Raw genomic sequence first — 24,910 nt, forward strand, 5'->3', positions numbered from 1 at the left:
ATCAATTTTACACGTCTCATATTTGAAAAAGTCTCAAATGGCAAACGATCGAATCTCATTCTTTGCAGTGGCAGAGTCTATATTCTTACAAATCTCATTCTTTGCAGTGGCAGAGTCTAGTTTAAAGCAACTATATGCACAGGATCTATTTGTTTTTACACAGTTTTGATTTAGAAGAAAAACCGACATGGTTAGAAAATACAAATAATTACACCATTACTAACACAATTCTATATAATATTCTTGTAATGGTTAGAAAAAACATAAAATAACACCATTACAAACTTAATCACAATTTTATATTCAATTTTCGAAATTTACCTGTGACGTCACTTTTGGTGGCGTTGATACATTTGTGTGACGCACAGTTCATAATTCTATTGTGGTGTACGGGTGTCCTGTCGTGTGGGAGGTGTCCGTTGTTATTCTGTGGTTTACATGTTGTAATGTACTATTATATTATTTATTTATGTATTTATCTGTCCTGAATAATCTTGCGTTTATTTGTACTGTATTCCTGTCACGTAATGTCATTTTAGCGGTATTTTTAACAATGCCATATAAGCGGTAGGTTTGGCTAGCAATAAAACCAGGTTCAACCCACCATTTTTTCTTAAAATGTCCTGTACCAAGTCAGGAATATGGCAGTTGTTATCAAATATTACGTTTCTATGTATGTTGGCGTTTGTTTTTGTAGCAGTTCAGTGTTTCTGTTGTTCCGTTGTTTTCCTCTTATAGTTGATTTGTTTCCCTCAGTTTTGGTTTGTGACCCGGATTTGTTTTCGCTTATTCGACTTATGACTATTGAACAGCGGTATAATACTGTTGCCTTTATCTATATTCTTACGAATCTCATTTGCATTTCTATGTTTATATTGCATGTTTAACAGTGAAAGAAACATTATGTGGGATTTACATATACAATGTTACGAGGGAAATGATTTTAAATGTCAAAATAAATGCATACCTTAAAGGTTCTGTTGGCTTTAATTTCTTAATGTATTCTTCCTTATACGGTGACCATTGTTGATACAAAAAGAAATCGAACGACATGGACTTTAGATTTTTGTATAAGTCCTTCGGACGACGAAAGTAGTACTCAAATGTGTTTTCATAGATGTTACCAACCATAGGCGTGACAAATAATTTTGGATTTTCTGTCAGTCTTTGGAGTAACGGTTGTAGCCAGCCTTCAAAATATGAATTGACAGTTTTATATGTATTTTACGATTTTTACATATGTTCGCGTTAAATCAAATCTCGACAATGTCAAATGCAAAGATACGAATGAAATGTAACTGAATGAATCATTGAACATTTTAAACAATGACACATTACTGATAACTTCAAAATAAATACATTCAAATATTTTCTTTTCACAACAATTTTGAAAATGTATATTGGGTAAGGTTTATACGAAACATAAATCAAAATTTTGGATTTATTATTATTCATTAGAACCAATTTTCGTGGGTTTCGTGGGTACAGGTGAACAACCAATTTAAATGATCAATGAATTACAATGTTTTATAAGCTTGTATGCAAACATTGGGAGAACCACGAAATGCAAGTTTTCCTCGATCCACGAAAATAGGTATCAACGAGAATAAATAAATCCACAGTAATAAAAAAAACATTTGCTATTCAATTATGTCAATCTCTCAATCGTCATGAGTCTAGAAAAGATGTTAATAAATTCAACTGAAAATATAAAACAGCTGCTCAATATAAACTCCCTTTGGGACGAAATTAGACAGCGATATAACTACAAACAACAACTGACATGGTTCCGGACATGGAACAATAATTTGAAATACAAATTTGGTAGGATTAAACTAGTTTATTTACCTCTCAACCAGCGCCTTTAACACTCGAGTAGTAGAATAATAACACATCAAAGATACAAGGCTAAAACGTTCAATAAGAATCAGTTCAAAATAAAGTGTTTTACCCTGCGATACCGGCATATGAGACAACAAAAATTGCTACAATTAAATCTCAGTATCTCAACTTTTATTCATAATTAAATTCAAGGATAGTAATACTTCAGCAAAATACAAAGCATCCTCCACTACTCCGTTAGATTTGAAAAAATGACTCAATACTTCTAAACAATGCAAAATTAGCACAATAACTATGGTAATCCAATGGACAAGTTTGAAATATAACTCAGATGAGAATTGGTATTGTACGATTTAGTAGTTACACACTGAAAACTAAATTTCCTTCAAACGCATACCCATGTGTATATTATGTGCTAGTAGCATAATATACTTTAAAAAGTAATCCATTGATAACTTTTGATCATTAAGAAAACATAAGTGTTCTCCTTGTTCTTACCTTCGTATGCTTCAGAATGAGAGTCTAAAAGGGCAAAATGTGTTGTTTTGATTAAATCAACTGCTTTCTGACATGCGGCCATTTTCCCTAGGCTTTTGTGTAAACGCATTATTCTTACTTTAGGAAGGTATGACACATATAAGTCAAGCTTGTATTTCAAATATTCTGTAAAATGAAATGATATAAATTAACAACAATTATACTGATACAATTCCTCCTTTTTATTTTATCTATATGAGTACTGTAAAAAATATACACCATTTCATTTTTAACATTAACCTACTATATTTTTGAAATGAGAAAAAAAAGGATAAATGCAGAATCTCAATTTTAGAGATTATTTTTGTATTTTAATGTATCCTTTCAGGTAGCACGGTAGTATTTGCATTCCAGAATTTAGGTTGCTCTTTTGTGTACCCTACTTATTGCGAACCCAATGAAAGTTTTCCACAGTGCCATCTCTATCTTGACCAGGTATTTAAACTTTTGCAAGTTCACCTGTCCTATTGAATAGATACAATAGCTATTGTTCTCTGTGTAGTTTATTCTCTGGAACCTTTAAATTTCTTCTAAGAGAAATCTATCATTCATTGATTAAATTACCTGAGTAAAAAAAATTTCTTATATATAGACAAAAATACTGTTTTTATACTCATTAACTGCGTGTGATGATGTAGTTATTCAATATTATTAATATATTTTCATTCAGTTTAATATAAACATTGATTCAATCATAAAAATTTGATTTCTGACAAAACTTTCAACATTGTTCCTTTTAAAAAAAAATTTGTTTGACATGAATAAGAACTTAAAAATAATGATGTTTCAAATTAAGATCTTCTTAAATGTATTCTATAACTAAACAACAAAAAAATCAAATTTCAATAGGAACATTGATAAAACTTTTGTTAGAAATCAACTTTTTATGATTGAATCAATGTTTATATTAAACTGAATGAAAATATATTATTAATATTGAATAAATACATCATCACACGCAATTAATGAGTATAAAAAAAGTATTTTTGTCTACATGTAAGAAATTTTTTTTACTCAGGTAATCTAATCAATGAATGATAGATTTCTCTTAGAAGAAATTTAAAGGTCCCAGAGAATAAACTACACAGAGAACAATAGCTATTGTATTTATTCAATAGGACAGGTGAACTTGCAAAAGTTTAAATACCTGGTCAAGATAGAGATGGCACTGTGGAAAACTTTCATTGGGTTCGCAATAAGTCAATGTATCTGAACATTATGATTGGACAAAAATTACAGTATCAACTGAACATACTTTCCCAAACTGAGGGATGAATCAGGTGTAGAAAAATATGAAATAATTTTACATACAGATGAAAATGAATTTTTGAGAATTTTTTTAAATTTTGTATTCACTGCACGATAAAAGACCTAAAAGCACTAGTGACCTTAGATTCTTAAAGATAGCAAAAAAAGTAAACGGTCATGATACATATTCAAATTCATTTCTGAATAGTAAAATGAAAGTACTTCAGTTAACTGTGAATGTAGAATTTTTAGCAGTGTTAGAAAGTGGTGAAAATTCTAAAAAGGCTATCATTATCCCTTATGGTCCAGGAAATACTACCGTGCCACCTTAAGGGGGGTATACATGTTTACACTAAATCAATGAAGGATTTTTTTTTACCTATGCAATTTGTAAGTTTATCAATAAAAAGTTGATTAATGGCAACTATGATAAAAACAGCCCTTAAATTCCACCCCTGGGAGTGAAAATTGCTGATTCAGCAAATTTTGCCTGATCTGTGGGTTATAAAGTAAAAAATTACCTCGAAAGTAGAACATCATTATTTTGATGTAACTTGCAATACATTTTTAATTATAAATGCTCGCTTTAACTTTTCGCAGTGTCTGACACATGTGCAACCACTGGAATTTGAGACGCGACATATTTTATTTGCCTGTACATCCTATTATTTTCACTGAAATAAATGAATTGCATAATTTCTTATTTTTTTCCACACAAGTACAGCTTTACTAGTTTTCTTTAGGTTTAATTTGTAGTTCTGTGGTAACATGACACCAGTATGAGCTTTTTTGGAACCAGCAAGTGGTTAAGGGGTCCTTACTTATTCATTTAGCCCTCATATTTGGCTGAAATAGAGATAGCAATAGGGGTTTCTTTACACTGACAAGACATTTTTTTTTACCAAGAATGTAATTATGACTGTTTATCAGCAAGATTAAATAGTTTATTCATTTTCCATGCAAATGTCATTAATTGTTTTGATTTTCTGACAATGAAAAGCACAATAAAGGTAAAAGGATTATGTAAGGGGACATAATTTAACTTAATGCATACATGAGAAATAGACAAACAGTCAACTTAGAGATATATTCTAGTACATATATTGTCAAAAAGATTTTAGAATAATAGTTAACTGCCATCTAAAGAATCTTGTTGTGTTGCCTTCATAATCTGAGAATGCTTAAAGTAATGTAAGGCATGCTGTAAAATGTGGAATGGACTTTAATATCATTTTCATGATTTGGTGCATAAACAGTTTCTTTCAGTCAGATTAACTATAAATAGAGTTGACAATCCAATAATTCCTCCTGAATCACCATGTTTGACTTCTGTGTTGATTTGAAACATCATATATTTGGATTTTGTTCACTCCTTAAGTAAAAATGGTAAGATGATAAAAAAGTGAAAATCTGCCAGCTGGGGTAGGGGTGTAATCTTTCATTTTTTTTTTGGTAAGAAATAAGTGCAGACTAGTATTCTTTATTGTAATATGTTACATAATAAGAAGGCTATGCATCATAGGTGTCATGACTGATTTCAAGTTTGAAATGTCTTGGTTAAGGGGGGTATACATGTTTACACTAAATCAATGAAGGATTTTTTTTTACCTATGCAATTTGTAAGTTTATCAATAAAAAGTTGATTAATGGCAACTATGATAAAAACAGCCCTTAAATTCCACCCCTGGGAGTGAAAATTGCTGATTCAGCAAATTTTGCCTGATCTGTGGGTTATAAAGTAAAAAATTACCTCGAAAGTAGAACATCATTATTTTGATGTAACTTGCAATACATTTTTAATTATAAATGCTCGCTTTAACTTTTCGCAGTGTCTGACACATGTGCAACCACTGGAATTTGAGACGCGACATATTTTATTTGCCTGTACATCCTATTATTTTCACCGAAATAAATGAATTGCATAATTTCTTATTTTTTTCCACACAAGTACAGCTTTACTAGTTTTCTTTAGGTTTAATTTGTAGTTCTGTGGTAACATGACACCAGTATGAGCTTTTTTGGAACCAGCAAGTGGTTAAGGGGTCCTTACTTATTCATTTAGCCCTCATATTTGGCTGAAATAGAGATAGCAATAGGGGTTTCTTTACACTGACAAGACATTTTTTTTTACCAAGAATGTAATTATGACTGTTTATCAGCAAGATTAAATAGTTTATTCATTTTCCATGCAAATGTCATTAATTGTTTTAATTTTCTGACAATGAAAAGCACAATAAAGGTAAAATGATTATGTAAGGGGACATAATTTAACTTAATGCATACATGAGAAATAGACAAACAGTCAACTTAGAGATATATTCTAGTACATATATTGTCAAAAAGATTTTAGAATAATAGTTAACTGCCATCTAAAGAATCTTGTTGTGTTGCCTTCATAATCTGAGAATGCTTCAAGTAATGTAAGGCATGCTGTAAAATGTGGAATGGACTTTAATATCATTTTCATGATTTGGTGCATAAACAGTTTCTTTCAGTCAGATCAACTATAAATAAAGTTGACAATCCAATAATTCCTCCTGAATCACCATGTTTGACTTCTGTGTTGATTTGAAACATCATATATTTGGATTTTGTTCACTCCTTAAGTAAAAATGGTAAGATGATAAAAAAGTGAAAATCTGCCAGCTGGGGTAGGGGTGTAATCTTTCATTTTTTTTTTGGTAAGAAATAAGTGCAGACTAGTATTCTTTATTGTAATATGTTACATAATAAGAAGGCTATGCATCATAGGTGTCATGACTGATTTCAAGTTTGAAATGTCTTGGTTAAGGTAGCACGGTAGTATTAGCATTCCAGAATTTAGGTTGCTCTTTTGTGTACCCTACTTAAGTCAATGTATCTGAACATTATGATTGGACAAAAATTACAGTATCAACTGAACATACTTTCCCAAACTGAGGGATGAATCAGGTGTAGAACAATATGAAATAATTTTACATACAGATGAAAATGAATTTTTGAGAATTTTTTTTAATTTTGTATTCACTGCACGATAAAAGACCTAAAAGCACTAGTGACCTTAGATTCTTAAAGATAGCAAAAAAAGTAAACGGTCATGATACATATTCAAATTCATTTCTGAATAGTAAAATGAAAGTACTTCAGTTAACTGTGAATGTAGAATTTTTAGCAGTGTTAGAAAGTGGTGAAAATTCTAAAAAGGCTATCATTATCCCTTATGGGCCAGGAAATACTACCGTGCCACCTTCATCTTCAAACTCCGAAACAGCGGTGACGTAGTGTAGCAAGGAAGACGTTACAGCTGTTTCGGAGTTTGCTTCAACTTAAGATATGACAGATATCAAAGTGTTTTGTCTGACGTACAATCTAAATTACTAAAAACTCATCAAAGATACACGGCTTGTAATTTAGTATCCGAGACACACGTTTCGTCTACATAAGACTCATCAGTGGAGCTCAAAGAAGATAACTTTTTTGTGTTCTGCTTCATGGACGTCCGAATGGATTTGATCAATAGGAATTTTTGACATATAGATATAGTCCGTTTGAGCTTTCAAAATAAAATTATTGAAAATCACCGTTTTGAATGATGTTAATGATTTTGGTATTTTGTGTATGTAGTAATAGAATTCTAAAAAAACAAATCTGCATTTTTGCTCAAGTGATTTAAAAGGAGCCCACTATAGCTTATATTATAAAAAATAGTAATTAGACCAATAAATTAAGATAGAATGAAAAGAATGACCTTAATTGGAGCACGTAATTTCCTCTGTTCACAATTTTATACATACGACATTATAAAAGGAGTTCATTTGGTCAAGTGTATCAAAATATATTTAAAGAAAATGGTGCTGTTATAGCAATTTTAAGTGCCATAAATCCTAATACATAAATTGTTCAAAATCCAAATTTCATATAATGCCGCTAATGTTATATCACATCTTTTTCTCATTGCTTTACAAACTCCGAAAATTTTTACTTGATCTTTTGTTAATGTTTGAAGAGGTTGCACATTAGGTACCAGTTATCAATGATACCAACCATATAAGTTTGTACGCCGGACGCGCGTTTCGTCTACAAAAGAAAGACTCATCAGTGACGCTCGAATAGAGAAAAGATTTTGCCAAATACAACTAAACTACGTTTGTATCTAATTTATGGTCACAATTGCCATTCCATTGTAACAAACTCGGTTTCAAACTATTATAAAGAATTAAAAAATAAAGGCTTTCTGATAATGAAGCACAACTTTCTCTGTATGTGACACATTATGAAAGAAATATAGGTACCTAATGGGTAACTCTTTGAATAATTGACAACAAATACAGCACCGCATGCAATGCCATAATAAATGTATCGATGGGATGTAATATCATACTTGTTAATAACTGAAAAGCTATGCATGTTTAGTTATATCTTTATATGTACTTAAAATCCTCGAGGCAAATGTGGTCTGACACGATGTTGGGTGATGTGCTTAGCCCTTCTAGTTCTATGCTCACTAGTCATTTCGTGCATTTTACATCCCAGAGTTATCGTCTCGTCCCGTTAATATGCAAAATATATAAGACTTGGCGTTTGAACTGTTCAAATTAGATTGATTGTTGGTTGCTGAACGTCCAGTGGCAAATATCTCATGCATATTCAGGACGAGGTTAAATTGGATATAATACTTTTATTTGTATACTGTATTCAGGAACATAATACACCTGGTTTATATGTTAAGATATATATTTAAGCAGACAGAAAATGACAAAAAACAAACGATATCATGCATATCGACCAAAACACAAGAAAGGAAAAAATTTCAGACAATAGTTCATAATAAACATGACTCTTGAGGTCCAACCTGGCAGAATATTCTGCTTATGTGTAGTTCAATGGTTTGCTATTGTTGTGTTATTCTAATCATTTATATATTACATATATTCAAATATTTAATAGGATATTGTGTTGGATATTGTGTACCATGGGGTTATATCTGTTGATCGCTATCAAATGAACTTGGTGACTCAATGTAAGAAAGGGTAAATATTGTTTCTTTCAATTGCAAAAGATAATTAATTTTGGAATAAACATTCAGTTTGTCAAGGAGCAAAATTGCTAGAAAAAGTAAAATAACAAAACTACCGAATTCTAAGGAAAATTCAAAACGGAAAGTCCCTTATCAAATGGCAAAATTAAAAGCTCAAACACATCAAACGAATGGAAGACAACTGTCATATTCCTGACGTGGTACAGGCATTTCCTTATGTAGAAAATGGTTGATTAAACCTGGTTTTAGAAGCATCTAACCGTCGGTACTGCCATCATTTCCAAACATAAAATATGGGATAATCTTCATACCTTCTTTTGACCCATCATCCACTAACAAAATTTCTTCCAAAATAGAATGAGGTGTTCTTTCTAAAACACTATGTACAGTTCTGATCAGTAAACTCCAAGCTTCATCTCGGAATGGTATTATCACTGTACATGGATCCAAGTTCTTGTTATAAATTATACTTTTACACCTTAAAAGACATAATAGAACATTTTTGTTTAATCCGCATACCTCTTCAGTTTTATTTGTTCTAAGGTTTTGATTCCCCCCCCCCCCCCTTGTTCCTCTTCATTCGTACTAATACATAAGCTGATGATATCCTCATACTTTAAAGAAAATTAGAGATATAATCAATGATGATCTTGTTAGATGTTACTGATTGTAAAACATTTGAATAGTAAATGTAGACAATAAATGGTTGAGCATTAACACGATGTGTATACTTTTAGGTAGTTCTGCATGTTGTAAATGGCATTACGGGCTCAGACAAAGCTAAATGTCTTTTCAGAACTATTTAAAGTCAAACTATGTATAAAACCCAGAGAGATGAAGGTAAGTGTTGTTTCATTTTATCTCAAAATAGTATTCTACAATAAATAAGTCTATTTTGGTGACTTGATCTCTAAAATTTAAAATTAAATACAAATAAGAAAGTTCGAAATGAAAAAAAAAGAAGTTTTTTTAGAAGACAGGTTTCTATTTTAAACACATTCTTACCTAGGATCGACAAAATCTGGGTTCAAAGTTCTGTGCACAGAGATGAGATCAGACGTGAAAACATTCATATGGTGTTTTTTTACGCCTTCGTCATAGATCTTTTTATCCTTTGGTGATAACAATGTCACATTTATTCTTACTCCATACCCCATCTCACCTGGAACAATACAGGATATGTATAATCTCAACGAAAACATGCCAATTATCAACATGTGTAATTGTTCATGAAAGTCATTCAAGTGTAACCTGATATAATTTTTGCAATGAAAATACTATTATTAATCAGTATTACATATGCATTCACAGATGCAGTAAATATAGCCTTTTAATGATTTGGTGTTCAACACACGATGATTTGTTTGTTTTGTTTTCTTGTTTCCTTGTGCTGTCATTTTTACAACACCGCTTTCTAAAAACAGGCGTATATAGTGATGGCCGTTCTCTGTCCCACTTTTGTATCAGAAACTGCGTCTGATCCTTCTTGATAGAATTTTAAAAATTTTCCAAGAATCTTACTCACATGAATCATTTTTGCAACTCCTATTTCATTTCTTGTTCTGAATGATGTTTTGGGTTTTCTCCGGGAAAACATGCAATTCTTCATATCTGTACATATTTTTATCCGCTTCTCCAAAGTCCCTTATCATAATCTAATTAATTTTTTTCCAATCAAGTTTTATGGTCCGAATTTCTTTTGGCTTTCTCTTCCCAAAGTATGGACTTTGTCCTTGCTTTTATTTGGAGGGTACTTATTTTGTATAGAATTATCCTCCTAAAACCCTTATTAAATTTTATTGAAATTTTTTCACAATCTTAAATATTTAATGCTGTTGTGCACCTCCAATTTTGTTTACAAAAATCATAATCATGTTTTGGTTCCCTTAGAAAAGCATTTGACTCTGTTGATACTAATTTTGAATCCACAACTCCTCCCTAACCCCTTATTACAATTTGTTCAAACTTTCTCACAGTCTTAACCCTATTATGCAACCATGTACATACATTTTTATTCAGAAACATTTTCGTGGTTTCCTTCTGTAAACTATGGACACACTACAGTACTTATATATACATGTATTCCCTTTTCTTAAATACTTAATCTGAAGTTGATGAAATTTTCTCAGAATCTTCACCATATCATGCCATTTGAAACCTTCAATTTTGTTTTTATCCCAACTATATCTGTGCTTTCTATTAAATCATTGCCATAGCAAGGGATTGGGGTATAACATTAGTAGATTTACAGTATAGCTAGTTATACCCCCGCTTTAAAAAAAGTGGGGGTATACTGTTTTACCTCTGTCTGTCCGTCCGTCCTTCAATCCGTCCGTCCATCTAACAGTCCATCCGTCAGTCTATCCGTCAGTCCGTCCGTCCGTCCGTTCCATGACTATTTTTCGTCGCATCTTTCTCAAGAACTACATTACAAGGATTTCTGAAATTTGGTTTCAGGGTTTATATGAGTCAGCTATACCATGTGATGCGTTTTCAGATTAATCACTCAACAACTTCCTGTTTACCTTATACTTTTAGCGGGGCGGGGGTATCATTAGTGAGCAGTAGCTCACAGATTCACTTGTTATTATCTGTATTACCGGTATTATTGAATTAGTATTTTGTTTGTTGTTTCTAATTGATTTTTTCGTACTTTTATGTCACTTTGTTATTCCACCAATAAAGATAAAAGGTGAGGACATGTATAACGCCACTACATGTACATGTCTGTCAGGTGAGGACATGTAGAACGCCACTACATGTACATGTCTGTCTAAAGTGAGGACATGTATAACGCCACTACATGTACATGTCTGTCTAAAGTCATGAATATTGTCCGTTTTAGTCTACCTATATCTAATATTATGTTGTTTGTCTTTTAGAGGTTTGAAATCAGATCTTTAATATTTGCTGATACATTTTGTCCAAATTTCCCTGACTTCCAATTTAAAGTCTTAGATACTTTTTGCACAGTGTAGACACTTATCTGTGATTTTAGATTGTATGCTGACCTCAGCCAATTTTTTTGTGATAACGTTAGAGCTTCATTCTGTTTAAACTATTTGATATCTCTTTTTATTTATATGCAAAGTACAACTTGTACTAAGTACTAAATATCCTACTCTCACTGCTTGTGCATATTTTCTTTATGCAGTACTTAAATTGAGCTATTATATTTTCAATCAATATACATTTGTATGCAATTGCTTGAATATGTTTTTTTTAACAGGCCATGAAAGGACTTCTTAAGGTAAACATATGGTCTGAATTTTACGATAGGTGACAGATTGAACTGTACATCGACTGGATACTAAAAGAAGTGAAATATCAATTCTTAAAAGACGATAATTTGGTTAAAAGATACGAAACTTTATCTAATGCGACCAATGTATATGTTATGCAAACCCCCTAAGCCAGTAACATTAAATAAACCCGGCCATTAGGAAAATGACATAACTTGAATTCAAAGTAATTGTCTAAACATATATACTAAATGTAGACTCTGTCGATCTTATAATCACTTATGCAGGATCCGTAAATATTCATAACAGTATACAATACAAAAATGCTGTTAGAAAGACTTATAAATGGTCTCTAATATCACCATTTTAGGCAACTGCCTTAATGAAAAAAAGTGTAACAAAATTACCGAATTTCAAGGTAAATCAAAAAAGAGGAAGACAATAAAATTAAAACTGACAAAATCAAACGCTATTAATCAACAGAATAAGTGAAAAAAATACCTGCCATATATCTAACTGGATACAGATATTTTCCGAAGAAAATGGTGGGATAAACCTGGTTTTAAAACTAGCTTAACCTCACACTTATATGACAGTTGTTTATAGTTATGTTATATTGACAAAATTAGGATCCAGAAGCCAAAACTGTGTAAGCATACATTACAGACACACATGATGGAAAAACACTATATTTTAATGATAGGTGAGTAACTGTAACTTACATCTATACACCACGTTAAACTTCCATCAACATGAAACACTCTCTTTTAACCTACAACTACAAACCACGTCAAACGTCCATCAACATGGTACATTCTCTTTTAATGACAGGTGAGTAACTGTAGCCTATACAACTACAAACGTCCATCAACATGGTACACTCTCTTTTAATGACAGATGAGTAACTGTAACCTACAACTACAAACCACGTCAAACGTCCATCAACATGATACACTCTCTTTTAATGACAGATGAGTAACTGTAACCTACAACTACAAACCACGTCAAACGTCCATCAACATGGTACACTCTCTTTTAATGACAGGTGAGTGAGTAACTGTAACTTACAACTACACACCACGTCAAACTTCTATCTGCATGGCACATTCTCTTTTAATGACTGGTGAGTAACTATAGCTTACAACTACACACCACGTCTAATTTCCATCAACATGGTACACTCTCTTTTGATGAAAAGTAAGTAACTGTAACTGTAACAACTACACGTCACGTAAAACTTCAATCAACATGGTACACTCTCTTTTAATGACAAGTGAGTAACTGTAGCTTACAACTACACACCACGTCAAACGTCCATCAACCTGGCAAACTTTCTTTTAATGACAGATGAGAAACTATAACCTACAACTACAAACCACGTCAAACTTCCATCAACATGGTACACTCTCTTTTAATGACAGATGAGTAACTGTAACTTACAATTACAACTACACACCACGTCAAACTTCTATCAGCATGGCACATTCTCTTTTAATGACTGGTGAGTAACTAGAGCTTACAACTACACACTACGTCTAATTTCCATCAACATGGTACACTCTCTTTTAATGACAAGTAAGTAACTGTAACTGTAACAACTACACGTCACGTAAAACTTCAATCAACATGGTACACTCTCTTTTAATGACAGGTGAGGAACTGTATTTTACAACTACACACCACTTCAAACGTCAATCAACATGACACACTCTCTTTTAATGACATGTGGGTAACTGTAACTTACAACTTCACACCACTTCAAACTTCTATCAACATGACACACTCTCTTTTATTGACATGTGGGTAACTGTAACTTACAACTTCACACCACTTCAAACTTCCATCAACATGACACACTCTCTTTTATTGACATGTGGGTAACTGTAACTTACAACTTCACACCACTTCAAACTTCCATCAACATGACACACTCTCTTTTATTGACATGTGGGTAACTGTAACTTACAACTACACACCACGTCAAACGTCCATCAACATGACATATTCTGAGTACGTATTCAAGCCTTTGTGAAAAAAACCAAAGACAGAAATAATTCATACCTGGTCCATATGGTCGTATCATCTCCTGGGGAACATGGTTGTCTGTTTTCTTTGTTTTACTATAATCCTGAAGTTTTCCCAGTCCTGAAATGTTGTTGCTACTCCTGTCTATATTTATATCTAATTGGTTGAATTTGTATTCATTGGATTCTCCATACCTCTCTAACTCTAATATATATACAGTTTGTAATAATGACATCGCAATAAACCATACAAGGAAAAGTTTCCAAAGCAAATATTTATATTTCTTTATGGCAAGAACTACACGCATTTTCATTCTTCTGTATTGATAATTAATGTTTCAAATAAAACAAAACCAAATATTCATAATTAGAAAAAAAAGAGGAACATTAACATGTAACAGATTGAACTAGTTCAAAGATTTATATTGATTTTATCAAAGTAACTTCACTTAAAAAAAATCTGTAAGTTGTGTTTTATTCGTTTGATGTGTTTGAGCTTTTGATTTTGCCATATGATAAGAGACTTTCCGTTTTGAATTTTCCCTGGAGGTTGGAATTTGTTTTATTTACTTTTTTTTGTTAAAACGTAAAGGATTGACGAGTTCATAAAAAAGACAAAACACAAATATTACAGGGACCTCAATAATAGCCGCCTAATAATACTCTTAATAATTTTATATTTCATCATGTTATTTTCGGGTTTTCCTCTGGACTGAAAAAGAATGATAAAAAAATGCCTTCATTTTAAAATTATTAGCATTTAAGGATGTTCGCTGCTCTTGGCAGATATTCAAAATCCTCTAGTTCTATCCATAGAGTGCAAATAAAAGTTTTGCCCAAGAAAGCCTACTTTTCTTTTCATAATTTTATCCTATATAGTTTAAAAAACTATTTTTGAAAATCTTATGAAATCCTTGTTATTTCTCTTTTTATAGTGTTTGAAAGAAAAAAAACCGTTTCTTTGTGAAATGGATGAAAAATTTTCATGAGAATCATTTTCCGCCAATTGTCCAATTGATAATATACCCAAAAACAAGGACACGGACCTTTCATTTTTTTCTGCTTCTTAAGTTCCGTTATTTATATACTAACAATTTTTAACAGTGTTTCAAAAAGCTAATTATTTTGAAACAGAGGAGCGAACATCCTTAACCACACATGTTCGCTTCTTTATCGAAGGAACACATTGGAATGTACCTCATTCTTTGAATTTGTGTTATTTGTCTCATGATAAGAACTTAAGAGGAGGGAAGGAATTGCCAAAGGGTCAACCTCTCGATCGTTCATTAAACTTCATATCGAAAACAGAATGTTATATTATTTGAACCATGTCTACGGCTATTCATTATTAACTGACATTCATTTTTGTTCTAAAGCCATCTTCCTACACCTTCCCCACCTTGCACATTATCGTTTCGCCTTCCGTTTAAGTTTATCCCATAAAGAATTGAATTATCGTTTAGTTTGTTTCCTCTCTGTTTAAATCAGCTTGTTCTTATGACCGGGTGAGCCTTTGTCATCACTTGCCGTTAGTCGTCGTTTGTATTGTTAGCAGCTCTATTTAAACCTTATCTTCTACAATTGTTTTGATATTTGAAACTTGGAAAGAATGTTAGAATCTAACATCTTTTTGCTGGAAATAAATTTTTAAAAAATCAAGCAGGCTGTTTCATAAACTTTAGTGAGGTTGAAATGATTTCATACTTAAAATCAATATTGCCGTCAATACATATTTATAATACCATTTTTAAAATTATACTTCTAGTAATATACATACTTGTTTTAATAAACAATTACATGAATATCTTTTATGATTACAATAAAAAAAAAAATAGAATTACTCAAACATGTCGACCATACATGATTTGGCTGTTCTGTGTAAAATGTCATCTTTTTATGTGCTTTTAATATTTATATCTTTGATCTATCCACACATTTAACTGTCGGCATTATTCTTAAAGGTTAGACCAGAAAAGCATCTTGAACACATCTATATTTAGTCTGCCGTTTACAATTAATACAACCAGTGGTCGAACTTTATTCAGAAAAGATTTCATTTAATATGTTTTAGGTTCAACTTGCATCAATAACTTAAATGCGATCACACTATTGTAATATCTTTCGGTCTTTGGTCCTGCCTTCAAATAATTCAATTCATATGATGATTGATTGATTGTTGGTTGTATATCGTCCAGTGGCAAATACCAATTCATCTGTCAAACTTTGGTTCTTAAGATTTATAAAATGTGTATACAAATCTAAATCAGTACCATATCTAAAGGTATTTTTTTTCTGAGTGTCAGTACGATTTAACATTAAGCACTCGGATTTTTCGGTGTATGATTGTGTGTTATGTACTAACTTTCGCGCAAAAACATATGAACAATTTAATCGGCACAAGACACTAAATAATGTCGGCCCAAATTTTAAAGCTTGTATGCTGGTTAAAATTTTCTGGCGTAACAGGCTTTCATGTCGCTTTGATCAAGAAGAAAAAAAAAAAACTTTACACTCCTTTTACTGATTCTTATATTCGACTAAGTATACAAACTTAATAGGTTTTATCTTATTTTTAGCCACGAAGATAGATATAGGAAGATGTGGTATGAGTGCCAATGAGACAACTCTCAATCCAAGTAACAATTTATAAAAGTAAACCATTATAGGTCAAAGTACGGTCTTCAACACGGAGCATTGGCTCACACCGAACAGCAAGCTATAAAGGGCCCAAAAAATTACTAGTGTAAAACCATTCAAACGAGAAAACCAACGGTCTAATCTATATAAAAACCAGAAACACGTATGAACTACATAAACAGACGACAACTACTGTACATCAGATTCCTGACTTAGGACAGGTGCAAACATTTGCAGCGGGATTAAACGTTTTACCCTTATCTGTGTAACAATAGTATAACATCACAACATAGAAAGACACACTATAAAATATCAATTGATAGGCTTAACTCAATCAAAAAACGTAAATTAACACACAATGAACGAATAAATTTGATCTGTGATACCTGAATGCAAATACATAGTTAATAAAAATTATAAGGGATAAATAATTAAGGTCAAAAGTAAATAAACAGGTTTAAACTAGGTTAAAGTATGATACCACTGTGAAATGTTAAACAATATTTAGAAAATCATCACTTTTGAAAAAAACCTGCGTCATATTATACACAGGTTAATGAAAATAATTTTGTTGTTAAATATACTTCTTCTTCTGTGTGTATAAAATCTTCCGTTTAGGAATACCAAGAAATTTCTTAAATATCAATAAAACTAATTTAACACTTGGTACATATGGGGTGAATATCAACAATAAAAATATACAATAAGTGCTAGATAAAACTTCCTGTACAGATGCAAGAATTTAAGGAGAAATGAAATCATTTTGATGTTCATAGTACGAAGAAGTGAAAATTTGTAGTAATACCAAATAATCAAAGCTGGTATATAGACAAGATCCATGTTAACATTAAATAACAAAAAAAGCATTACAAATAGTATCAACAGGTCAAATTAAAAAGAAAGTACGATTTGAGAATACTCGCAGTTACTGACAGCTAGTTAAAAGCCAAAACAATTAATAATAAAACATCATGCATCAGAGACTGAAATCAACTATAACACATCCCGAGCATACTTAGGGTCATTGGGTTACATCCTCACTCATGTCCAGGGGAAACAAATAAGATAAAATGTCCACTTTTCCATTACAATTACATTTTTGAATCTCTTTACAATGTAAACTTTATTAATCATATAAGTAAATAACAAAGTTGAGCACACCAAACATAAAATATTATTTCGAATACGGGTATATCATTAGCGGAGTTACATTAACCATAAACGTACATTTTAAATGCAGCCAACTAGCATACAACTAACGCAAATACTATTTGAAAGAATTCCATCTGTACTATCATTTTTGTCCGTTCGTCAAATATTCGTACTGTGCAATTTCCGTCAAATCGCAATCAAACTTAATTTAAAAATTATTAAGAATCTAAGGTTTCACCTCAGATAAAGTAGACCGTAGATGGATTTGGCTAATATTTTATGTTCCATTATGTCATATAGCTCTTCAACTGTTTCCGTTATTTTACACCCTTGGCTTTCAAATATTCGGCTTTTAGCGTTCCTGATGAAGGTAAATCCAGGAAAGCGTTTCGGTTTCATAAAATCTGTATAGGGTTATTTCTGTTTTTTCTTATTTTTCAAGAAGTTAGTTTTATTGCATATTCTGTCCTTTGAATAATGAATTTAAATGGGGAAAGTATGATACATTGTATTTCAATATCTTTTGCAACTGTCATTAATTAAGAAAAAAAAAACTCTTTCGAATTTTCTAATCATTTGATTTGTAATTCATTATGAACATTCAATGAAGTAAATTCTTTCTTTAATGACTTTCTATTCATATTAAATCAGCAAAAACGACTATTGACATGTTGCAGTTGGATTTACTTTTAGTCTAGATTTTAATTTGGATTTAGAAATTCTAGCAACATGAGCAATTTGCAATAATTTTTGTTATATTGAGACTTTCTAAATTGTTTAAATATAAGAAGTTTAAAGACGGACATTACTGTGTTGGTTTCACACAAATAATTCAAACAATATGCATCAATAACAATAGGCCTCTTTTACAAAATATATAACCTTTTATTTTTGTTGTTTTCTGAAATGAAACTTTTGATGAAAGATACATAAAATGAGACCTTGTTGAGTCCAAATTTACCTGGCCATGTTTTCATAAATTCTTTATGGTAGATGAGCTGCGTAATATTGAAATCAAAGGTATTCAGAAAACAAGAATGCTATGCAAGTAGTAATCTGTCACAATTTGATTTGGAAATTTGTATATTGAAAATCAAGCACGATGTATATGGTTACAATGAAGATAATATTCAGGAAAAATAATTGTACAGCTTCGAAAATTAAAATCATTGCTAAATATATCTTGTTGTTGAATTTGCTGTATGTCATCTTTACCTTACCGTGATTCTCACTTCGTTTTTATTTTAGGGATGATCAAAGTTTAGTATACTAGCATTACTTTTCTACTCTCAAAATAAATTGATTGCCAAAATTTATTGGTCTGACGTACACATTTTTTCTTTTAAGCTAAAAGTAATAAAAAAAAAAAAGAATTCCTACAACCTTTTCAAGGCATAAGTGATTTTGCTTTTTTTTTTTACCCAAAACAATTTAAATGCGGCTAAGACCTCATTCCTGTAATGAGTGTCTGATATAAAAGAGAGACGAATGATACCAAAGGGATATTCAGTGAAACTCATGAATTTAAAACGAACTAGTATTGCCATTGCACAAAACGAAAAATAACCAAAAGACAAGCAGTATACAAAAACATAACATAGAAAACTACAGACTGAGAAACACGAACCCTACAAAAAACCGGGTGTGATATAAATAAACATAAAAAAATCAAAAGATGAAAACAACCGTAAATAATAAATACCTTAAATTAATTAAACGTTCAGTTGCACGTCAGTTCTGTTAAATTTGCATGGCATATCTTATAACTGTATTTGTCTTATGTTTATCTTTAAAAGAAATGTCTTAAGGGCATACGATACAGTTACAGGGGAGGTAATGACGTTGCTAACGTAAAATGTTATTTTGGCGACGTCAAACTGTGACATATCGGGAAAAGATGTATTTTTCGACTGATTTTTATCATTCAAACTGATTTAACTTGAAAACGAGTTCATGGACCCCTCTTTTTTAAAATGACATTCGGTTTGATTACGTATGAAGATTATTTGTACCAATTTTCACGAAAAAGTCAATAATGCAATTTTTTTAAATTTGATAAATATACAGCAAAAATTGACGTTTTTTTCTACATTCATGAACAATTGATAAATTTGAGTTATTTCTAAACAAAAGATTTCATAACTTTATAGGATACTTATATAAAACAGAAATTACAAATAATTTAACAAAAAACAGCTTGTGTTTATCTTTTAAAACAAAAAAGTTATGCATTCCTGTCGGAAGGAAAAATACGTCCACAAATTCGAATTTTGAGCAAATATCTGAAATTTCGAACTCATTTTACTCAAAAAGTAGCACATGAAGGTATATTTTTTATTACATATTTGATTTAATCAGGTTAAAAATAGCCTATTTGCAAATTTTCATCAAATTTTCATTATGGGATCAAAACTGTATCGTATGCCCTTAATGTTAAGTTTCATTAATGCAATTTTAAATTATGGACTTTCCCTAAAATCTATCAAACAACAATTCAAGATCAATTAACAGAAAAGTAAAATGATGAACCCTACATTAATATGAAGGTCATCTGACCAAGTGCAACCAAACGAAAGTAACTAATTTCAATGTTGCCGGTGATTTTTGAACAGTATATAGCTTTCATTCCCTTTTTGCACTTGTATAATCCATTTTCTATTAGGGGGAATTATTTCTATGCCCCACCTAGGGGCATTATGTTTTTCGGTCGGTGAGTCCGTTCGTACGTCCGCCCTCCTAACGAGCCAAGATTCTGAAGAGAGTTTCACACAGTCATGCTAACAGTTTACGCATACGAAAAATTTACTTACTGATGTTTTATTTTAATTATTCACACTTTTAGAACAATTTGACTATATTCCATGCTTTTTGTCCTTTTTAAATGGATGCTTAGGACATATTTTAATTGCTCATTTAAAAGTACACCTTTTGAGGACGTCGCCTGCGATTTTCCGTAAATATTACTTCTTTACTGAAGTCTTCGTAAGTTGATTTTTTTATGACCGTTTTGTACATCTTAAAATGTATTTAATTATGCTGACAGACCTGCATAATAACAAATAATGAAAATACAAATTATTTAGTTCATAGGAAAACCAGATTTCCGTCGCTTTTTTTTTTGCAAAATGGATGCAATTTGGGTACTTGAAGTTACTCACAAACACGACAAGGAAAGTTTTTGATGCAAGTTTCTTCTGAAGCGGTCATGAGTGCGGATAAGAATTTCAGACTTTGAAATAATACAACTGATGCAAAGAATGTAGACAAGTGCAGTGGACAGATTACAATTTTGGTGTATACATTTCTATTTTTGTTGAGAGGAAAATTCCAAAAAATAGTGTGAACACGATATAAATCTCTTCATGGGCTAGCGTTTTCTTGAACGAAAAAAAAAAATCAATTCGAATTTATAAACAGATAATAAGATATTTTTTTTCTATTTACCAAAGGATATTGTGCAAGTTCATTACACAAATAATATATAAATACAGGAATATAAGAATAAAAAAATTCCGGGCTCTACAATAATTCAAATAATGGATGAGAGGGAGGAAAACACATCGAAAGTGTATCTCAAAATGAAAACAGAATTGAATTAATTGAGTATTTTACATTATTTTAAGGTAAATTCTTTATTTTGACCTTAAATATACTTTTAACTGAATAAACACATTCCTGTGTCAGAGACTAAAATCTGAAATATGATATCTATATAAGGTTTAACACGTTAGGTATAGTGTCCGGCTGAGATCGTGTTTTCTCGAGTGAATCGAGTGAATCGGTCTACTTTTTCGAGTGTAGATCGGGTTTTTTCGAGTGATATTACATGCGATCAGATCGATTTACTGCTATTTCGCGAATATAATAGTTGTATTCGTGACTGTTTATCTTATTCTAGATTCTTTACATGTTTTGAGCACAAACGACGCACAATTTCCTTGTTGCTCTCTCAAAATTCAGTGTTTTATATTGTCCGTGTTTTTTCGAGAGCAAAATTACAACGTCCGGGTTTTTCAACAAACGGTCCGGGTTTTTGGAAGAAAATGTGAATAAGAAAGAAGACAATCTCGGGCTTGAAAACTGATTTTTTCTAGTTTGTAACTGTAATTTAGCGAAGGACAATATCATTTATTCTTAATAAGTCACAAAAACATATTGCTATGTTGATCAAATTTAACCCTTTTAAATTTAATGATAACTTTCTGTTCTGAAAAACAGATTACCAAAAAGTTGCAGTATTACGATACATGCATAGGAAATCACTGGGTCCTTTTTTAAAACCGTCTTTAGAACCGAGGAGAGGGACTCATAATATATCAATTTCATTTCATGCTACCTTTGTTTTTACCGTCAAAAATATTTTATCATTGATATATATATATATTACAGTGACGAAAAAACATAGGAGCAAGAAAACTAAGGAGCGCAGTGAAAATCAGAAAAATTCAATAACATTTGAATTGAATGGAATATCTAATAAAAAATGAAAACAACACTTTATAAATTTCATTCGTCCGAAGCGCTTTTCTGGATTTACTTTCATCCAGATTGTTCAACGCAGAATGGACCTAAAAAATAGCCAAACCTTTGACTGATGGAGTTGAAACCTTAGTTTCTTTATAATTTTTAATCTATAAACGGACAATTTTTAATGATTGATTGTTGGTTACTTAACGTCCAGTGACAAATATTTCATTCATGCATGTTCAAGACGAGAACCAATTAACAATAAATCGAATATGTAGGTCATGTGTGACAGAGGACGTTCGAAATGAAGGTCGGGAAATTTAGGCTGCTACTGAAAATCAGGGTATATTGGATATGCACAGAAATTGTGCCTTGCAGCAGGCAACCTACGGACCCCTCAAAGAGCTGTTGCAAGGATTCTTATCATGAGGTGAGCGTGGAACTTTCTACAGGCCCCATTTTCACCGGATGTAACTGCGTACTTGAACATCCCGCACAGCCAAACGGACGCCCCACTTTGGCAAGGGTTTTACTGCCGGTTGGAAGAGGACTTAAGTGACCATAATTTTATTCCCCAGGCCCCTTTTGAGGTAAACAATTTTATAAAGTTTTGTTATAAATCATGTCAGTACCGAAGTACTGACTACTGAGCTGATGATAATCTCGTGGACATCCAATATGTTTAATAAACAATGAAATAAATAATATGTAAGCTTTAATACGATCCTTTTGAAATAATAAAAAAACCGAAATGTGTATATAATATGCGTACACCTCACAGTTATAATTCTTTTAATTTCTGAGGGCAATGAAGCTATGATGGTGCTTTATTTCTATGTGACCAAGTATAGCATTGATCAGACTCCTCTTCACAGTAGGAGCATTTGAACATTTGAACATTGTTCTTGATTTCCATTTCCAGAACGATGAAACATATTATCATTAAGACAAACAGTAAATGAAACATTTAGGATGCATTTTCTGTTAAAAACACACATTTACCACCTTTACACGTTATTGTACGTACGTCTCAATCCAACATGTCTGACCTCACATAAAGACTGTTAACATCGCGAAATATTTACTGTATAAAATCCATATCGGTGCACTAACATGAAGATATCTGAATTCAAATGAGCAATGCATTTTTATTAAATGAACGTGTTGTGTTAATACAGCATTATCAAACTGGTTTAATGCATTGTTTCGTGCTTTCGAAAATACTTTATTTGAACCTTTTCGTTGTTTTTAAACTTTAATGCACTGACATATTACAGTTTAAGCCATATGAATTTTTTTTTCACTCGATAAAACAAGGACGCACTCGAAAAAACACGGACTGCTCTCGAAAAAAAACACGGACATATAAAAATGAATTTTCTCTCCAAAATGTCCTTTTGAATGCAAAGACAAGAACTTTTGTAAAGTGTATATATAAGTATATATAGATTCCATGTATACATTTCCGTTGCAATTTGCATTGGTATGTGTACAAAAATGGCTTTAATCTTTATTTTGGAATAAAGCATTATAAGGCTAAATTAAACGCTATTAAAACAAAATAATGTAGGGTTGATAATACATTTTTATCAAAAATGCTAATTTACCTTCTATGATATTAAATATAAGGTTCTAGCACCTTTGTTTACGCATTACCAGAAAGGAAGTTTGTTTGTTTACCCTTTTGATCATATTCACTCGAAAAAACGTGGTCACACTCGACAAAACCCGATCAAATCACTTGAAAAAACACGATTCCAGTCGGACACTATACCTACCGTGTATAACTACAAAAGATTTGGGTCATGTAGTCAATTTAGTGACTCTTGTACAATAAAGAAAAATTGAATCGACGATAAGATGCCTGCATAACTAAAGTAGTTTTACTTTAAAGTCTGATTTGTTAATTTTCATTTTGTTCTACAAAAAAAAAATATATATATGGACGAATAGCATATAATGTATAACACGTCTGTCTTAAATAACACAAAGGACAATTACACGTCTTAGTTCAGACTGAGATTAAATCTCTCGTCAAATAAACACTACATGGAAATAAAATATTATTTCAAAACAAGCATAATGATTTAAACTTCAATATCTTTTATAGACATTTATGCAAGGCCTCAATTTCAGTTTCAAGTCTATTTAAAACTGTACGAATTAAAAGAAAATCCAGGGCAGTGTACTGATTTGCACAACTTTTCCTGTCATGACGTAGTTAACTATAATTATCAATAGTGAAATTTGTTAGGTAATTACTACTTATGTTGAATGAAGACTGGGTAAGTTATTTACATATAAAGTTACACTTTGTTTATATTTAGCTAAGTTATTAGTGCAGTGGCGAAATCTGAAAAGACACTTAGTTAAGGAGGTTAATGCACCAAAAGAACACACACCTAGGAATGATTTAAAGTGAAAGAATAAATTTTTAACTTTTTTTTGAAACATGCCGTAAGAAAATCGTATGGTCAAATTTCCGTAAAAGTGGCTTTTTTTTAGCGTTATAAAGTCATGGTAGTGTATAAAACAAAAATCACTGATACCCTAAAATGTAAATTATTACTACTAATCACAAAATCACGGCTATTTTTGAACATGCAAATGTACGGCTAAGATATCAATGACAAAAAGAGGCAATGATTTATTTGTAGATGTTTACAATTCAAATTTTATAATATTTTTTTTCTTCAGTAGAACTTTGTTGTTTATACGACATTCACCTGTTTCCGTTTATGACA

The 24,910-nt window shown here is 31.5% G+C and overlaps 1 protein-coding gene across 2 annotated transcripts in view; it reads left to right on the forward strand.

Moving 5' to 3' along the window:
* The first annotated feature begins 24,329 nt into the window (after positions 1-24,329).
* The window catches only part of LOC127723575 (uncharacterized), a 44,065-nt gene continuing 43,484 nt past the window's right edge, over positions 24,330-24,910 (forward strand). Inside the window, exon 1 of one of the 2 annotated variants that reach the window (XM_052230257.1) lies at positions 24,330-24,451. The gene's annotated coding sequence lies outside the window, so the exon portion shown is untranslated. The remainder of the gene's footprint in view (positions 24,452-24,910) is intronic. The other variant, XM_052230250.1, reaches the window with a different exon arrangement.

This window comes from Mytilus californianus, unplaced genomic scaffold (genome assembly GCF_021869535.1).
Source record: "Mytilus californianus isolate M0D057914Y unplaced genomic scaffold, xbMytCali1.0.p SCAF_1, whole genome shotgun sequence".
In the NCBI taxonomy this organism is placed as follows: Eukaryota; Metazoa; Mollusca; class Bivalvia; order Mytilida; family Mytilidae; genus Mytilus; species Mytilus californianus.